The sequence below is a fragment of the Ochlerotatus camptorhynchus genome, unplaced genomic scaffold (assembly GCF_037179485.1).
Source record: "Ochlerotatus camptorhynchus isolate MF236.1 unplaced genomic scaffold, CSIRO-AGI_Acam_v1.1 ptg000366l, whole genome shotgun sequence".
In the NCBI taxonomy this organism is placed as follows: Eukaryota; Metazoa; Arthropoda; class Insecta; order Diptera; family Culicidae; genus Ochlerotatus; species Ochlerotatus camptorhynchus.
In genome coordinates this window covers 465272-481610 of record NW_027040854.1, presented here as the reverse complement: position 1 = coordinate 481610, position 16339 = coordinate 465272, and the positions used below count along the sequence as shown (strand labels likewise).

Here is a 16339-nt window from a genome sequence, read left to right as displayed (position 1 = left end):
GGAAAGGCCTACATTTTGTTCTAATTTTTGAAAAGTTTGAAGTTGACGACCTTGTATAGAGTTTTTTTTTACGTTCAATCGTCTTTCTCTATCTACAGGGTGTCCACTCATTTGGCTGAATATAGTTCCCTCAGTTTTCCTAGATTTTCCATAACTTTGGCGGATAATTTCCAGATATCTAATAAAAGTGCTATTTATGAATTGCGTTAAAAATATGATTTTTTTTGTAAAACAACAACAATTAACGCAAACGTTTTTAAGACATGACAATCAGTTTTAAAGAAACAGCTTTACTTCATTTTAGTAAGTCTTAGATCACAACATTTTTAATGTCTTGAAGTTTCGTACTAGGAAAATTGTGTAAACTTTTAAAAAGTTTTATTTTTCTCAGAAAAACTAGATCTAGAGATCATGGGGAATTCCAGAGATCTTAAGCGTAAGTCCCCGCAATTTTAGCCCAAACTATTGGATTGGCTAAAAAATCTATAATCGTGAGTTTAGACAAATTCAGAATAATTCCATAATGTGCTGAAATAAAATCGAGAAGCCTTAAGATGTTCCGATAGATTCAGTACAGAGACCTTCAGAAAATTTATGAAAACTTCAGAAATATTTCAGAAATTTCACAGAAATCAAGAGAATTCCATGGAAGTTTAAAGGTGTTCGAGAGGAGTTCCTTGGTATTCTGGGATGTTCCGAGAATTCTATGATTGATCTGAAAACTGGAGAAGATTCAGGGAATTATAAATATGTAAACATTTGATAAATTTAGAGAAATTAACGTAAACATTGAAAACTTCAGGGCTAGACATTCCAGGGAAAATTAGTGATTTAAGGCAAAGCTCCGTGAGCGTTTATATACTTTATAAAACTTAAGGAAAATTGTAGAACTCAAAGGCATTTCAATCATTTCAATAAATTGTGGGTTCTTTCAACAAAATACTAAGATATTCAGGGCAGTCTAGAGAATTTTAAGAAAATCGAGGAATATTATGGGCAGTTTTCAAAGCATCAGGAAACTTTAGACTATTGAAGAAGCTATGAATTAGTTTCGAAAATTGACAAATCTTGAGAACTTCAATGAAAATCATAGAACTTTAGAGATGTTAAGAAAATTATTGAGGTTTTCACATAAGACCAGAAGTTCACGGAAGCTTAAATATTTTTAGAATTAAGTTCAATTTAATTTAAGGTAGTGCACAAGCTACATGAGAGCTGTAAACACTTTAGAGAAGTTTAGAAAACTTTATAAAAGCCATTGATCTCGCTAAAATGCTAAAAAATAACTTCAAGAAAGAACAGACATCCTCAGAGCAGAGATATTCCAAAGCAGCGAAATTGCATAATTTTAAAGAAATTTAGAGAATTTCTGTGAATTTATAAAACTTTCGAGAAGATTAATGATCATTAGGAAAATTGTGGAAACTTTAGGAAGTCCGAACAAGTTTAGAGATGTTAAAAACAATGATGAGAAGTATTGTGAGCATCAGGCTAGTTTCTCAAACTACAAAAGAACTTCAAGGCAAATTCATTAACTTCAGGAATATTTTGAGAACTTTCAAGTTGTTCTGAAGGCCTCCATTACACATTCAACGGAGATTTCGCATTAAAATTCGCTTGGAGTTCGCATCATCATTCGCTCGTATTCTCCCGAAACTCTCATCGAATTATTTCAGAAATTCACTTGGAACGTTTGTCTGAATTCTCTAAAAAATATCATAGGAATATAGTTAGAATACTTCTCGAAACTATCCATCGAATCAAATTTGCTTTTAATTTTTCTAGGAACTGCCTTCAAATTCACCTCAGTAAGAAATCCTATGAAAAGCTTCTCAGAATTTGTATTGAATTCTTTTCAGATTTCTTTTTTAATCTCACTCCTTACCTTGGAATTCCACTCCTACTTGATACTTGATTGGTGCCTAAGAATTAAATTTCATTTCTCCTTACAAATTCCTTAGATTTCTCTCCTTAATTTGTTTGGAAATCTCTCCTGGAATTATTTTTCGATTTTTTTTGAAGATCTCCTGGAGTTATTCTCAGATTTAATTGTAATTCTCCTTTTAGCATCTCCTTACCCCCTTAGTGTTCACCAAAAAATTACGAGGACTTATGCTCCGATTTCAAATGTGTGAATGAAAATAACTAGGAATATTGAATGTTTTTTTTAAATACATTCTTTTCTTTGGAAATTAAATTTCCTGAGTAATGAAAAGATTCCCTGAGACTTACAGGTATTTTCAGGAGAAATAGAATTCCCTGAGAATTCCCGATTTTCAGGATATTCCAGGCATTAGACACTTGGAAGTTGAATCAAAAATTTTCTATTGAATCTTTCCTTTTTAAGGTTCCTATCGTACATATATAAGTGTTTACGAGATTTGTCTAAATCATCAAACATTTATTTGGTATGCCATCAGAACGAGTAATTTTCTTCCCTTAGGTCACTTTTAAGTCACTATTTGGTCACTTATTTCTTCAACATGGTCACTAAAATCACTATTTTTGACAGCATTGATCGCTACCAGCCCTGCATAACTGAACAGTCTCAAATACCCATGTCAAATATTTATTTCGTTGCAATATATAAGAACCTTATGGTAACTAAAATCAAACACTTCATCAATAAGTAGCTTTTGGTTTTATAGAGGAAATGGCTCTAATGTTGGCCTATGGATCTAAGATTGGGCCCATCGATAAACATCTGTTATTTATCAAATTTATCTAGATCTAGATGAATTGGGACGGTACAATGGATATTTTTGATTACTATTGAAAATTTAGTCAGCCGCGTAGGTGGTGGAGTGGTAGCGTGATTGTCTCGCACCCCAAAAAGCCTGGGCTCAATCCCAGTCGGCGCCGCCGGGATTTTCTGTGGCACAAAATCTCTGATCTCGTCTTCCTTCGGAAGGGAAGTAAAGCCGTTGGTCCCCAGTTCATGAGTTGATGGCTCGATAGGTAGGGTCCAGGTGTGGGAGCTGCCTCCCTGGCGGCTACCGCATTGGTACTCAGTACGGAAAACAAGATCGACGGAAAACAAATCAAAGAAGAAAAAAATTCGTCGATTGCTGAATTTATGTATGGGCCCCAATTAGGGGCATTTAGGCCGACATTACATCCATTTCCCCTATATAGTTAATTTTATGATTGATTTAAGTTAAATTTGAATCCACATAACAAAAAATCTAAAAATTCACCAAGTTCATGACCTGATGAGTTTAAATTTTTATTCTTATCAATGTTCACAAAATTTAATCCTCGGATTATTTTCGTCAATGTCCTAGAACTCTAGTTTTGTAGGTAATTCTGAGTAGAATTCCAATAGGATTCAATACAAATTTTAATGAAAATGCATAACAGCTTTTGGCGTTAATTCTTAAGGAATTATGAGAAAATTTGAACGAGAAGGAGGATTACACCATGATCATTATGAGGAGAACTTCAATATAATACAACAGAGAAAACTAAGGACGTTCTGAGGATAATTTAAAGAAGATTCTGGGAGAAAAGGAATCCGGAGCGTATTTCCATGTGAGTTTTCGGAGAAATCATAGGATTTCAATTGAATGGAGATCGCAGTAGACTGCGTTGTTCGGATGCTACACTTTCGGCTTGTAGTTCTATTGAGAGATCGGTCCGGTTGGTGAATTAGCCCGGGAATAATAATGTTGTTCGTGGCGAGTTTTGTTGGTGATTCGGTGGCCGACGTTGCCGTGAATCAGCAAGTTTTCCGCTTGCAAAAGTGCTCGGCTGCTGGTATCTCACTGGTGTCGCAGATTGCGAGCAATATGAAAAATGCCTCCCGGGATACGCCGGGTGGCAGTTTGTGGACTAGACGCAAACCTCCTCCCAGATGAACATGGTAATGCAAGAAAATTTGTGTTCGTTAAAGGAAGTATTACCAACAATCAATTCGAAACTAACGATTTTAAATTGGCTCACTACTTGACTAGCCTATTGGTCCCAAGCAAATCGATTAACGTACCCCATTCTAGTAAAAATTCCAGTACTACACTATGTTTGTTTTGATTAGCTATGAAAGTTTGACAAATAAAATGAGGGGTTCGTGGATTTTCCTATGTCTCGAGGGGTGCATCGATTAGCTTGGGACCGAAGAGAGTACCAGAGCTGAGCCAAAAAGTTGAGCACGTTTCTTCGGGGCCTTCTGGTCTTAGAGTTACCTCTATGGTATTACGACAAAGGTGCATCACGAAATGAGATGCAAACCCGAGCAAAGTAAAATAACAACCTGATATCATATTGAAAACAAGTTTTGATATTCCAGATATCACTTTGTTTTCAGTTGTTATCGCGTAACTAATTTAGTTATCCACCTCGATTATTTGTGTTATCACTTGGTATCATGAAAGAATATGAAATGATGCAAGGTTAGTTCAAAACTTCCAATATTATCCACATGGCGAGAAAAAAAAACACTGCCAATCATATTTCAGTTATCAGCGTAAGGCTTCAATACCAAAACAATAAAATAATTTGGAATTTTGTTGGAAAAATCGGCATGGATCACAGGATTTGTTATCAAGATGTTTTCAATTATAACTAAATCAGTTATTTTTGTAATATCTCAGAAGCATTCTTTTGTTATCATTTTGTTATATTGGCTGTTTATTAAACCACGAAGATAACATGTTCAGTTATCAAATCTTGATAACCGGGTATCAGAACTTGTTGTCAATTATTATATGGTATAATCCTTTGCTCGGGAAGCTTAGAGAAAATCAAAACTACGGAACCCATAAATTGGAGGATCAAATTAACGTGGTGAGACCAGTCCAAATATATTTTACAATTAAAAAAAAAACATAAACTAAATACGTGTCAAGTTTGAAAGGAATATTTTCGAACCTGGAAGCGTGTATGTGTGTGTGTGTGTGTGTGTGTGTGTGTGTGTGTGTGTATGTATTCCCTCTAACCCCCACTGGCCGGCAGTGTTATTATGGAAGAACTCTCTCTACAATGTCGCATTTATGGTCATTGTAGACAGCTTTAGTCCGGGAGTTAGAAGGTGATAGCTCTATTGCAGATCCAGCAACCCATTTAAGAATGTCTGGAGAGTCACGCCCATTCCGAGGTTACTTTCACTTACAATAAGCCCCGCGTGTAGTATTACCTCTATTATTTGGATATTAGTATTACATACACACTTCCAGTTTCAAAATGTTCCTTTGAATCCTGGCACGTATTTAGTTTATTTATTTATTTTATTGTGAAAAGTATTTGGACTGATCTCACCATGTTAATTTGATCCTCTAATCCATGGGTTCCATAGTTTTATTTTTCTCTACGCTTTGCATTTCATTTCGTGATTCACCTACGGAACTTGCAGAAACTCAAACGCAGCGTACGCCATCAGCGCCGCAACAAAAAACACAAAAGGAAAATTAAATCCTTCCTCTAGTTGTCGCGGTCCTTCACTTTCACTCGCACAGTACGATGGAAAATTGGAACTTTTTTTCTTCTCTTCTCTGCAGTCGTGGCTTTGCTCTGCGATTTCAAGAGTCAAGTTATTAGTGTTGTGCTCGGGCAATCCTACTCCGGAAAATGGATGGCTGAATCAGTGGTAGTTTCACCAGAAAAAATAGCACCACTTACACTCGCGCCCGCGACACAACACACTTTTCGATTAAGACTTTCTCTTTCTCTCTGGTTCCAGCAAAACACCAACACACTACAGCTTAATTATTGCATGCAGTTTTTTGAATGAATCGCGAACACCGCGCGATCTCGCAACACTCGTCTAATGTCGTTTTCGTTTTTGCGGTGTAGCTACACCGGTGCTACACTGCCGAACACCGAAAAAAATTAGGGTGTAGCTATCGGTTGCACCTTTGTTTACAAACAAATGATGATGAACTGTCAATGACTCGCACTTATTTCTGCTTACACTACACCGGTGTAGTGTAGTAAAAACGAAAACGACATAACTTCTTCTCATCGAGACCGATAATTGCACACGCACACTAGTAATCCGCGACGCAGAACAACGCGATCCGAGATTAGGCGAGGTGCGACTGCCACCGTAGTTGTTGTTGCTGCTTATGCGATGCAAACTACTGCCAACGCACACAATCACCTCTATCTTTTCTTGGTGATAAATCGCATCCAGGTGGGAGAGCGAATACAAAATCGATTCCACCAAACTCACACCAACACCACTGCGCTTCTCTCAAAAAGTGCAAACGCAAGCGGGAGACAGAGAGAGCTATCACTTCAGCGCGAGAGGGAGAGGTTGAACGAAAAAAAAAACAAATGTTAGCAAGAACTCTTTCACTGTTAATGGAGGCTGAGAACCCAGTTAATACTCAACTTTTCACCACTACCGAACTTGTCAGCGATGGAAAATATCACTTCCGCAACGTACGCGATTCCGGCTAGCCCGGGGAACACTTTTCCGACGATTTCAAGTGCGTTTTCACCCGCACAGTACTGACTTTTCCGCGAGCACAGAGTCGATGTGTCCGTCTCAGCAGCCTCCCAAACACCTGGAAGCGTGTATGTAATACCAATATCCATTTGATAACGGTTATGCATACATGCGGGGCTTATTGTAAGTGAAAGTAACCTCGGAATGGGCGTGACTCTCCAGACATTCTGAAATGGTTTGTTGGATCTGCAATAGAGCTATTACTTTCCAACTCCCATAATAACAATGCCGGTCAGTGGGGGTTAGAGGGAACACATACACACACACACACACACACACACACACACACACACACACACACACACACACACACACACACACACACACACACACACGGTTCCAGACTACCTCTGCAGGATTCTAAGTAGTTACTTCCAGAACCGGGTCCTGGTCTACGTGACAGACACGGGGCAGAAATCGCTTAGAATCACGGTGGGAGTTCCACAAGTCTCCACTCTAGGTCCCACGCTGTGGAACGGAATGTACAATGGCGTGCTGACGCTCAAGCTGCCCAAAGGAGTTGAGATCGTTGGCTTTGCGGACGATGTCGTCTTGACGGTAACGGGTGAGACTCTGGAAGAAGTGGAAATGCTGGCGGCCGAGGCGATAGATACTATTGGTAACTGGATGCAAGGAGCGAAGGTGCAGATAGCCCACCACAAAACAGAAGTGATGTTGGTCAGTAACTACAAAGCAGTGCAACGGGCAGAAATCACCGTTGGAAAGCACACCATTGTTTCGAAGCGCGTGCTAAAGTATCTGGGAGTGATGATCGACGACCGGCTAAACTTTAATAGCCACATCGAATATGCTTGCGAGAAGGCGGTGAAGGTCATCAACGCAATAGCCAAATCATGCCGAACAATTCTCGTCCAAGTCCTCATCGATACTAAGGTACGGAGGTCCAGCCTGGATTGAAGCGCTGAAAACGAAGTAGAACCAAAGGAAATTGAGCAGTACGTTCTGGCTCATGGCCATGCGAGTCGTGAGTGCGTACAGAACCATTTCGATGGAGGCAGTATGCGTTATCGCCGGTATGATCCCAATCGGCATCACCTTGGCGGAGGACTACGATTGCTATATGACGAGAGAAACCAGAGGAGTACGAAAAATGGTGAGAACGGAGTCGATGGCTAAGTGGCAGCAGGAGTGGGATGCAGCAGAGAACGGTACTCTAATAAAAATTCAATGATTATATTTATGTGTCCCACACATGATTTTTTGCAATATGATAAACAAATGATTTATATGTGTCGGACACATATTTTTTATGTGTATACATAAAATTCATGTGTAACCACACATACTATTCATTTGACTCATAAATTTCATGTGTACTTCTGAGTGGATTCTGTTTATGTGTGGACACATGAAAATCATGTGGAATTTTACATGGAATTTCGTCAATAAAAATTAAAATTGTTTTCTAAAGATGTTGTAATATTTTTTAAATCATATTTTTCCTTTACACTAGTCAATAATACCTATCAGATGTTTTTATTACTTTATTTGTACAGGCTCAATCGAATAAGCCTATCAGAATTTCTGGCTCAATTAAAAATATTTCCATTATACATTTGGATTCTACTTTTGAAAAATGCCTGAAATTAGGATCATAGGTTAATGAAACTATGGTACTTTATGGTAGAAACATTCGGAAAAACCTGGAAAACTAATGGAATATTATTAAAAAAAATTAGTAGACATTAAGCTATAATAATTATCAACAATATAAATAATCGTCGGGAATGTGGAATTCTTTTCCAACGTTTTTTTTTTATTTCCCACTATATATGCGGTTATTTCAGCATGAGAATATGACTGAACGAGTAGAATATGTAGGATAATTTGTCAGACGATACAAATGTCAAATATGGTATTGCTTTGTTATTATCTGGTGAATCGAGTGCAACATTATCTATTATCACGTAAATATTATACTGCAGTAAAATTAGCACCTTTCATTTGATTTATATTCTTCTTTCTAGACTGGAGAAGAGAAAATTGAATTCTTTATTTGTAAAATTAATTGGTACATTGTGTAAGGAGACTAAATGTAAGAAAACATGAATTTTTATTGTTGCTAACCTTAAATAAATTTACAGCTTTGAGCTATCTTGATCGTGAACACAGACGAGTTGCTTTGAATATCTCCGAAATCATTTCAACATAATCTCAAAGATTTATAGAGTACCGAGAATGGAGAAATCGTTTGTCCGTCAAACTCGTTCCAAGGCCAAGGCTGCCAACAGTCTAATCTTTAAGGTGAAGCACATCTTAGTACTTCTGAACACGATCTGGACCTGACAGAGGGTGGTGATCGATTTAGAGCACGGACAGGATCTTGACTGTGCGGTATGTGATCAACCGAACAATGCAGAAATGTATACGGTCCAATGTGGAGGATGCAAGCGTTGGAACCAATTTCGTGCGCGAGGGTGGATACGAATACTAAAAAAAAAAAAAAAAAGAAAAAAAAAAAAAAAAAAAAAAAAAAAAAAAAAAAAAAAAAAAAAAAATACTGTCCATTTGAAGGAGTTTTGCTGCGTGGAGTGTTCGTCGAAGAGAGTACCAAAGCGATCAGCTAGGTCGGGATCCGGCCGATCGAGTGCTAGAAGCGGTCGAAGGTCCCACATTGACGGTGAAATCCAACGTCTGGAGGACGAGAGGCGAGCTGAAGAGCAGGTAGAACAGGAGCGGATACAACAAGAGAAATTGCTGATTGAGAAAGCCGCTGAGTTGGAAGTTGAATCAAAAATTTTCTATTGAATCTTTCCTTTTTAAGGTTCCTATCGTACATATATAAGTGTTTACGAGATTTGTCTAAATCATCAAACATTTATTTGGTATGCCATCAGAACGAGTAATTTTCTTCCCTTAGGTCACTTTTAAGTCACTATTTGGTCACTTATTTCTTCAACATGGTCACTAAAATCACTATTTTTGACAGCATTGATCGCTACCAGCCCTGCATAACTGAACAGTCTCAAATACCCATGTCAAATATTTATTTCGTTGCAATATATAAGAACCTTATGGTAACTAAAATCAAACACTTCATCAATAAGTAGCTTTTGGTTTTATAGGGGAAATGGCTCTAATGTTGGCCTATGGATCTAAGATTGGGCCCATCGATAAACATCTGTTATTTATCAAATTTATCTAGATCTAGATGAATTGGGACGGTACAATGGATATTTTTGATTACTATTGAAAATTTAGTCAGCCGCGTAGGTGGTGGAGTGGTAGCGTGATTGTCTCGCACCCCAAAAAGCCTGGGCTCAATCCCAGTCGGCGCCGCCGGGATTTTCTGTGGCACAAAATCTCTGATCTCGTCTTCCTTCGGAAGGGAAGTAAAGCCGTTGGTCCCCAGTTCATGAGTTGATGGCTCGATAGGTAGGGTCCAGGTGTGGGAGCTGCCTCCCTGGCGGCTACCGCATTGGTACTCAGTACGGAAAACAAGATCGACGGAAAACAAATCAAAGAAGAAAAAAATTCGTCGATTGCTGAATTTATGTATGGGCCCCAATTAGGGGCATTTAGGCCGACATTACATCCATTTCCCCTATATAGTTAATTTTATGATTGATTTAAGTTAAATTTGAATCCACATAACAAAAAATCTAAAAATTCACCAAGTTCATGACCTGATGAGTTTAAATTTTTATTCTTATCAATGTTCACAAAATTTAATCCTCGGATTATTTTCGTCAATGTCCTAGAACTCTAGTTTTGTAGGTAATTCTGAGTAGAATTCCAATAGGATTCAATACAAATTTTAATGAAAATGCATAACAGCTTTTGGCGTTAATTCTTAAGGAATTATGAGAAAATTTGAACGAGAAGGAGGATTACACCATGATCATTATGAGGAGAACTTCAATATAATACAACAGAGAAAACTAAGGACGTTCTGAGGATAATTTAAAGAAGATTCTGGGAGAAAAGGAATCCGGAGCGTATTTCCATGTGAGTTTTCGGAGAAATCATAGGATTTCAATTGAATGGAGATCGCAGTAGACTGCGTTGTTCGGATGCTACACTTTCGGCTTGTAGTTCTATTGAGAGATCGGTCCGGTTGGTGAATTAGCCCGGGAATAATAATGTTGTTCGTGGCGAGTTTTGTTGGTGATTCGGTGGCCGACGTTGCCGTGAATCAGCAAGTTTTCCGCTTGCAAAAGTGCTCGGCTGCTGGTATCTCACTGGTGTCGCAGATTGCGAGCAATATGAAAAATGCCTCCCGGGATACGCCGGGTGGCAGTTTGTGGACTAGACGCAAACCTCCTCCCAGATGAACATGGTAATGCAAGAAAATTTGTGTTCGTTAAAGGAAGTATTACCAACAATCAATTCGAAACTAACGATTTTAAATTGGCTCACTACTTGACTAGCCTATTGGTCCCAAGCAAATCGATTAACGTACCCCATTCTAGTAAAAATTCCAGTACTACACTATGTTTGTTTTGATTAGCTATGAAAGTTTGACAAATAAAATGAGGGGTTCGTGGATTTTCCTATGTCTCGAGGGGTGCATCGATTAGCTTGGGACCGAAGAGAGTACCAGAGCTGAGCCAAAAAGTTGAGCACGTTTCTTCGGGGCCTTCTGGTCTTAGAGTTACCTCTATGGTATTACGACAAAGGTGCATCACGAAATGAGATGCAAACCCGAGCAAAGTAAAATAACAACCTGATATCATATTGAAAACAAGTTTTGATATTCCAGATATCACTTTGTTTTCAGTTGTTATCGCGTAACTAATTTAGTTATCCACCTCGATTATTTGTGTTATCACTTGGTATCATGAAAGAATATGAAATGATGCAAGGTTAGTTCAAAACTTCCAATATTATCCACATGGCGAGAAAAAAAAACACTGCCAATCATATTTCAGTTATCAGCGTAAGGCTTCAATACCAAAACAATAAAATAATTTGGAATTTTGTTGGAAAAATCGGCATGGATCACAGGATTTGTTATCAAGATGTTTTCAATTATAACTAAATCAGTTATTTTTGTAATATCTCAGAAGCATTCTTTTGTTATCATTTTGTTATATTGGCTGTTTATTAAACCACGAAGATAACATGTTCAGTTATCAAATCTTGATAACCGGGTATCAGAACTTGTTGTCAATTATTATATGGTATAATCCTTTGCTCGGGAAGCTTAGAGAAAATCAAAACTACGGAACCCATAAATTGGAGGATCAAATTAACGTGGTGAGACCAGTCCAAATATATTTTACAATTAAAAAAAAAACATAAACTAAATACGTGTCAAGTTTGAAAGGAATATTTTCGAACCTGGAAGCGTGTATGTGTGTGTGTGTGTGTGTGTGTGTGTGTGTGTGTGTGTGTGTATGTATTCCCTCTAACCCCCACTGGCCGGCAGTGTTATTATGGAAGAACTCTCTCTACAATGTCGCATTTATGGTCATTGTAGACAGCTTTAGTCCGGGAGTTAGAAGGTGATAGCTCTATTGCAGATCCAGCAACCCATTTAAGAATGTCTGGAGAGTCACGCCCATTCCGAGGTTACTTTCACTTACAATAAGCCCCGCCTCTATTATTTGGATATTAGTATTACATACACACTTCCAGTTTCAAAATGTTCTTTTGAATCCTGGCACGTATTTAGTTTATTTATTTATTTTATTGTGAAAAGTATTTGGACTGATCTCACCATGTTAATTTGATCCTCTAATCCATGGGTTCCATAGTTTTATTTTTCTCTACGCTTTGCATTTCATTTCGTGATTCACCTACGGAACTTGCAGAAACTCAAACGCAGCGTACGCCATCAGCGCCGCAACAAAAAACACAAAAGGAAAATTAAATCCTTCCTCTAGTTGTCGCGGTCCTTCACTTTCACTCGCACAGTACGATGGAAAATTGGAACTTTTTTTCTTCTCTTCTCTGCAGTCGTGGCTTTGCTCTGCGATTTCAAGAGTCAAGTTATTAGTGTTGTGCTCGGGCAATCCTACTCCGGAAAATGGATGGCTGAATCAGTGGTAGTTTCACCAGAAAAAATAGCACCACTTACACTCGCGCCCGCGACACAACACACTTTTCGATTAAGACTTTCTCTTTCTCTCTGGTTCCAGCAAAACACCAACACACTACAGCTTAATTATTGCATGCAGTTTTTTGAATGAATCGCGAACACCGCGCGATCTCGCAACACTCGTCTAATGTCGTTTTCGTTTTTGCGGTGTAGCTACACCGGTGCTACACTGCCGAACACCGAAAAAAATTAGGGTGTAGCTATCGGTTGCACCTTTGTTTACAAACAAATGATGATGAACTGTCAATGACTCGCACTTATTTCTGCTTACACTACACCGGTGTAGTGTAGTAAAAACGAAAACGACATAACTTCTTCTCATCGAGACCGATAATTGCACACGCACACTAGTAATCCGCGACGCAGAACAACGCGATCCGAGATTAGGCGAGGTGCGACTGCCACCGTAGTTGTTGTTGCTGCTTATGCGATGCAAACTACTGCCAACGCACACAATCACCTCTATCTTTTCTTGGTGATAAATCGCATCCAGGTGGGAGAGCGAATACAAAATCGATTCCACCAAACTCACACCAACACCACTGCGCTTCTCTCAAAAAGTGCAAACGCAAGCGGGAGACAGAGAGAGCTATCACTTCAGCGCGAGAGGGAGAGGTTGAACGAAAAAAAAAACAAATGTTAGCAAGAACTCTTTCACTGTTAATGGAGGCTGAGAACCCAGTTAATACTCAACTTTTCACCACTACCGAACTTGTCAGCGATGGAAAATATCACTTCCGCAACGTACGCGATTCCGGCTAGCCCGGGGAACACTTTTCCGACGATTTCAAGTGCGTTTTCACCCGCACAGTACTGACTTTTCCGCGAGCACAGAGTCGATGTGTCCGTCTCAGCAGCCTCCCAAACACCTGGAAGCGTGTATGTAATACCAATATCCATTTGATAACGGTTATGCATACATGCGGGGCTTATTGTAAGTGAAAGTAACCTCGGAATGGGCGTGACTCTCCAGACATTCTGAAATGGTTTGTTGGATCTGCAATAGAGCTATTACTTTCCAACTCCCATAATAACAATGCCGGTCAGTGGGGGTTAGAGGGAACACATACACACACACACACACACACACACACACACACACACACACACACACACACACACACACACACACACACACACACACACACACACACACACACACACACACACACGGTTCCAGACTACCTCTGCAGGATTCTAAGTAGTTACTTCCAGAACCGGGTCCTGGTCTACGTGACAGACACGGGGCAGAAATCGCTTAGAATCACGGTGGGAGTTCCACAAGTCTCCACTCTAGGTCCCACGCTGTGGAACGGAATGTACAATGGCGTGCTGACGCTCAAGCTGCCCAAAGGAGTTGAGATCGTTGGCTTTGCGGACGATGTCGTCTTGACGGTAACGGGTGAGACTCTGGAAGAAGTGGAAATGCTGGCGGCCGAGGCGATAGATACTATTGGTAACTGGATGCAAGGAGCGAAGGTGCAGATAGCCCACCACAAAACAGAAGTGATGTTGGTCAGTAACTACAAAGCAGTGCAACGGGCAGAAATCACCGTTGGAAAGCACACCATTGTTTCGAAGCGCGTGCTAAAGTATCTGGGAGTGATGATCGACGACCGGCTAAACTTTAATAGCCACATCGAATATGCTTGCGAGAAGGCGGTGAAGGTCATCAACGCAATAGCCAAATCATGCCGAACAATTCTCGTCCAAGTCCTCATCGATACTAAGGTACGGAGGTCCAGCCTGGATTGAAGCGCTGAAAACGAAGTAGAACCAAAGGAAATTGAGCAGTACGTTCTGGCTCATGGCCATGCGAGTCGTGAGTGCGTACAGAACCATTTCGATGGAGGCAGTATGCGTTATCGCCGGTATGATCCCAATCGGCATCACCTTGGCGGAGGACTACGATTGCTATATGACGAGAGAAACCAGAGGAGTACGAAAAATGGTGAGAACGGAGTCGATGGCTAAGTGGCAGCAGGAGTGGGATGCAGCAGAGAACGGTACTCTAATAAAAATTCAATGATTATATTTATGTGTCCCACACATGATTTTTTGCAATATGATAAACAAATGATTTATATGTGTCGGACACATATTTTTTATGTGTATACATAAAATTCATGTGTAACCACACATACTATTCATTTGACTCATAAATTTCATGTGTACTTCTGAGTGGATTCTGTTTATGTGTGGACACATGAAAATCATGTGGAATTTTACATGGAATTTCGTCAATAAAAATTAAAATTGTTTTCTAAAGATGTTGTAATATTTTTTAAATCATATTTTTCCTTTACACTAGTCAATAATACCTATCAGATGTTTTTATTACTTTATTTGTACAGGCTCAATCGAATAAGCCTATCAGAATTTCTGGCTCAATTAAAAATATTTCCATTATACATTTGGATTCTACTTTTGAAAAATGCCTGAAATTAGGATCATAGGTTAATGAAACTATGGTACTTTATGGTAGAAACATTCGGAAAAACCTGGAAAACTAATGGAATATTATTAAAAAAAATTAGTAGACATTAAGCTATAATAATTATCAACAATATAAATAATCGTCGGGAATGTGGAATTCTTTTCCAACGTTTTTTTTTATTTCCCACTATATATGCGGTTATTTCAGCATGAGAATATGACTGAACGAGTAGAATATGTAGGATAATTTGTCAGACGATACAAATGTCAAATATGGTATTGCTTTGTTATTATCTGGTGAATCGAGTGCAACATTATCTATTATCACGTAAATATTATACTGCAGTAAAATTAGCACCTTTCATTTGATTTATATTCTTCTTTCTAGACTGGAGAAGAGAAAATTGAATTCTTTATTTGTAAAATTAATTGGTACATTGTGTAAGGAGACTAAATGTAAGAAAACATGAATTTTTATTGTTGCTAACCTTAAATAAATTTACAGCTTTGAGCTATCTTGATCGTGAACACAGACGAGTTGCTTTGAATATCTCCGAAATCATTTCAACATAATCTCAAAGATTTATAGAGTACCGAGAATGGAGAAATCGTTTGTCCGTCAAACTCGTTCCAAGGCCAAGGCTGCCAACAGTCTAATCTTTAAGGTGAAGCACATCTTAGTACTTCTGAACACGATCTGGACCTGACAGAGGGTGGTGATCGATTTAGAGCACGGACAGGATCTTGACTGTGCGGTATGTGATCAACCGAACAATGCAGAAATGTATACGGTCCAATGTGGAGGATGCAAGCGTTGGAACCAATTTCGTGCGCGAGGGTGGATACGAATACTGTCCATTTGAAGGAGTTTTGCTGCGTGGAGTGTTCGTCGAAGAGAGTACCAAAGCGATCAGCTAGGTCGGGATCCGGCCGATCGAGTGCTAGAAGCGGTCGAAGGTCCCACATTGACGGTGAAATCCAACGTCTGGAGGACGAGAGGCGAGCTGAAGAGCAGGTAGAACAGGAGCGGATACAACAAGAGAAATTGCTGATTGAGAAAGCCGCTGAGGAGAAACTAGAGCGGGAAAAGCAGTTCATAGCTAGAAAGCACGAATTGCTCCGCCAGCAGGACGATGAAATTCAGAGCTTTGTAAGTCGTCGTAGTAGTAGCAGTATACTAAAGGTGGAGAACATTCCAGAATCGGTCGAACCACAAGAGTCTATCCCTGTTGGTTCGTCTACTCCGTTGGGAGGTAGCGCAATCACTGCTGGAGATCAGCAACCTGCTGGAATTAGAACACCAGCAGGAGAACGAATTGAGGCGAAGGCGAGAAATAGAACTTGTAAACCGATTGAATCGACTGGAGGAGCAGCAGGAGAGCGGCAGAAGTTAC

The 16339-nt window shown here is 39.3% G+C and overlaps 1 protein-coding gene across 8 annotated transcripts in view; it reads left to right on the top strand.

The window, feature by feature from the left end:
* Tomosyn (syntaxin-binding protein tomosyn) overlaps window positions 1-16339 on the top strand; it is a 235908-nt gene that overhangs the window by 80326 nt on the left and 139243 nt on the right. The window lies entirely within an intron of this gene.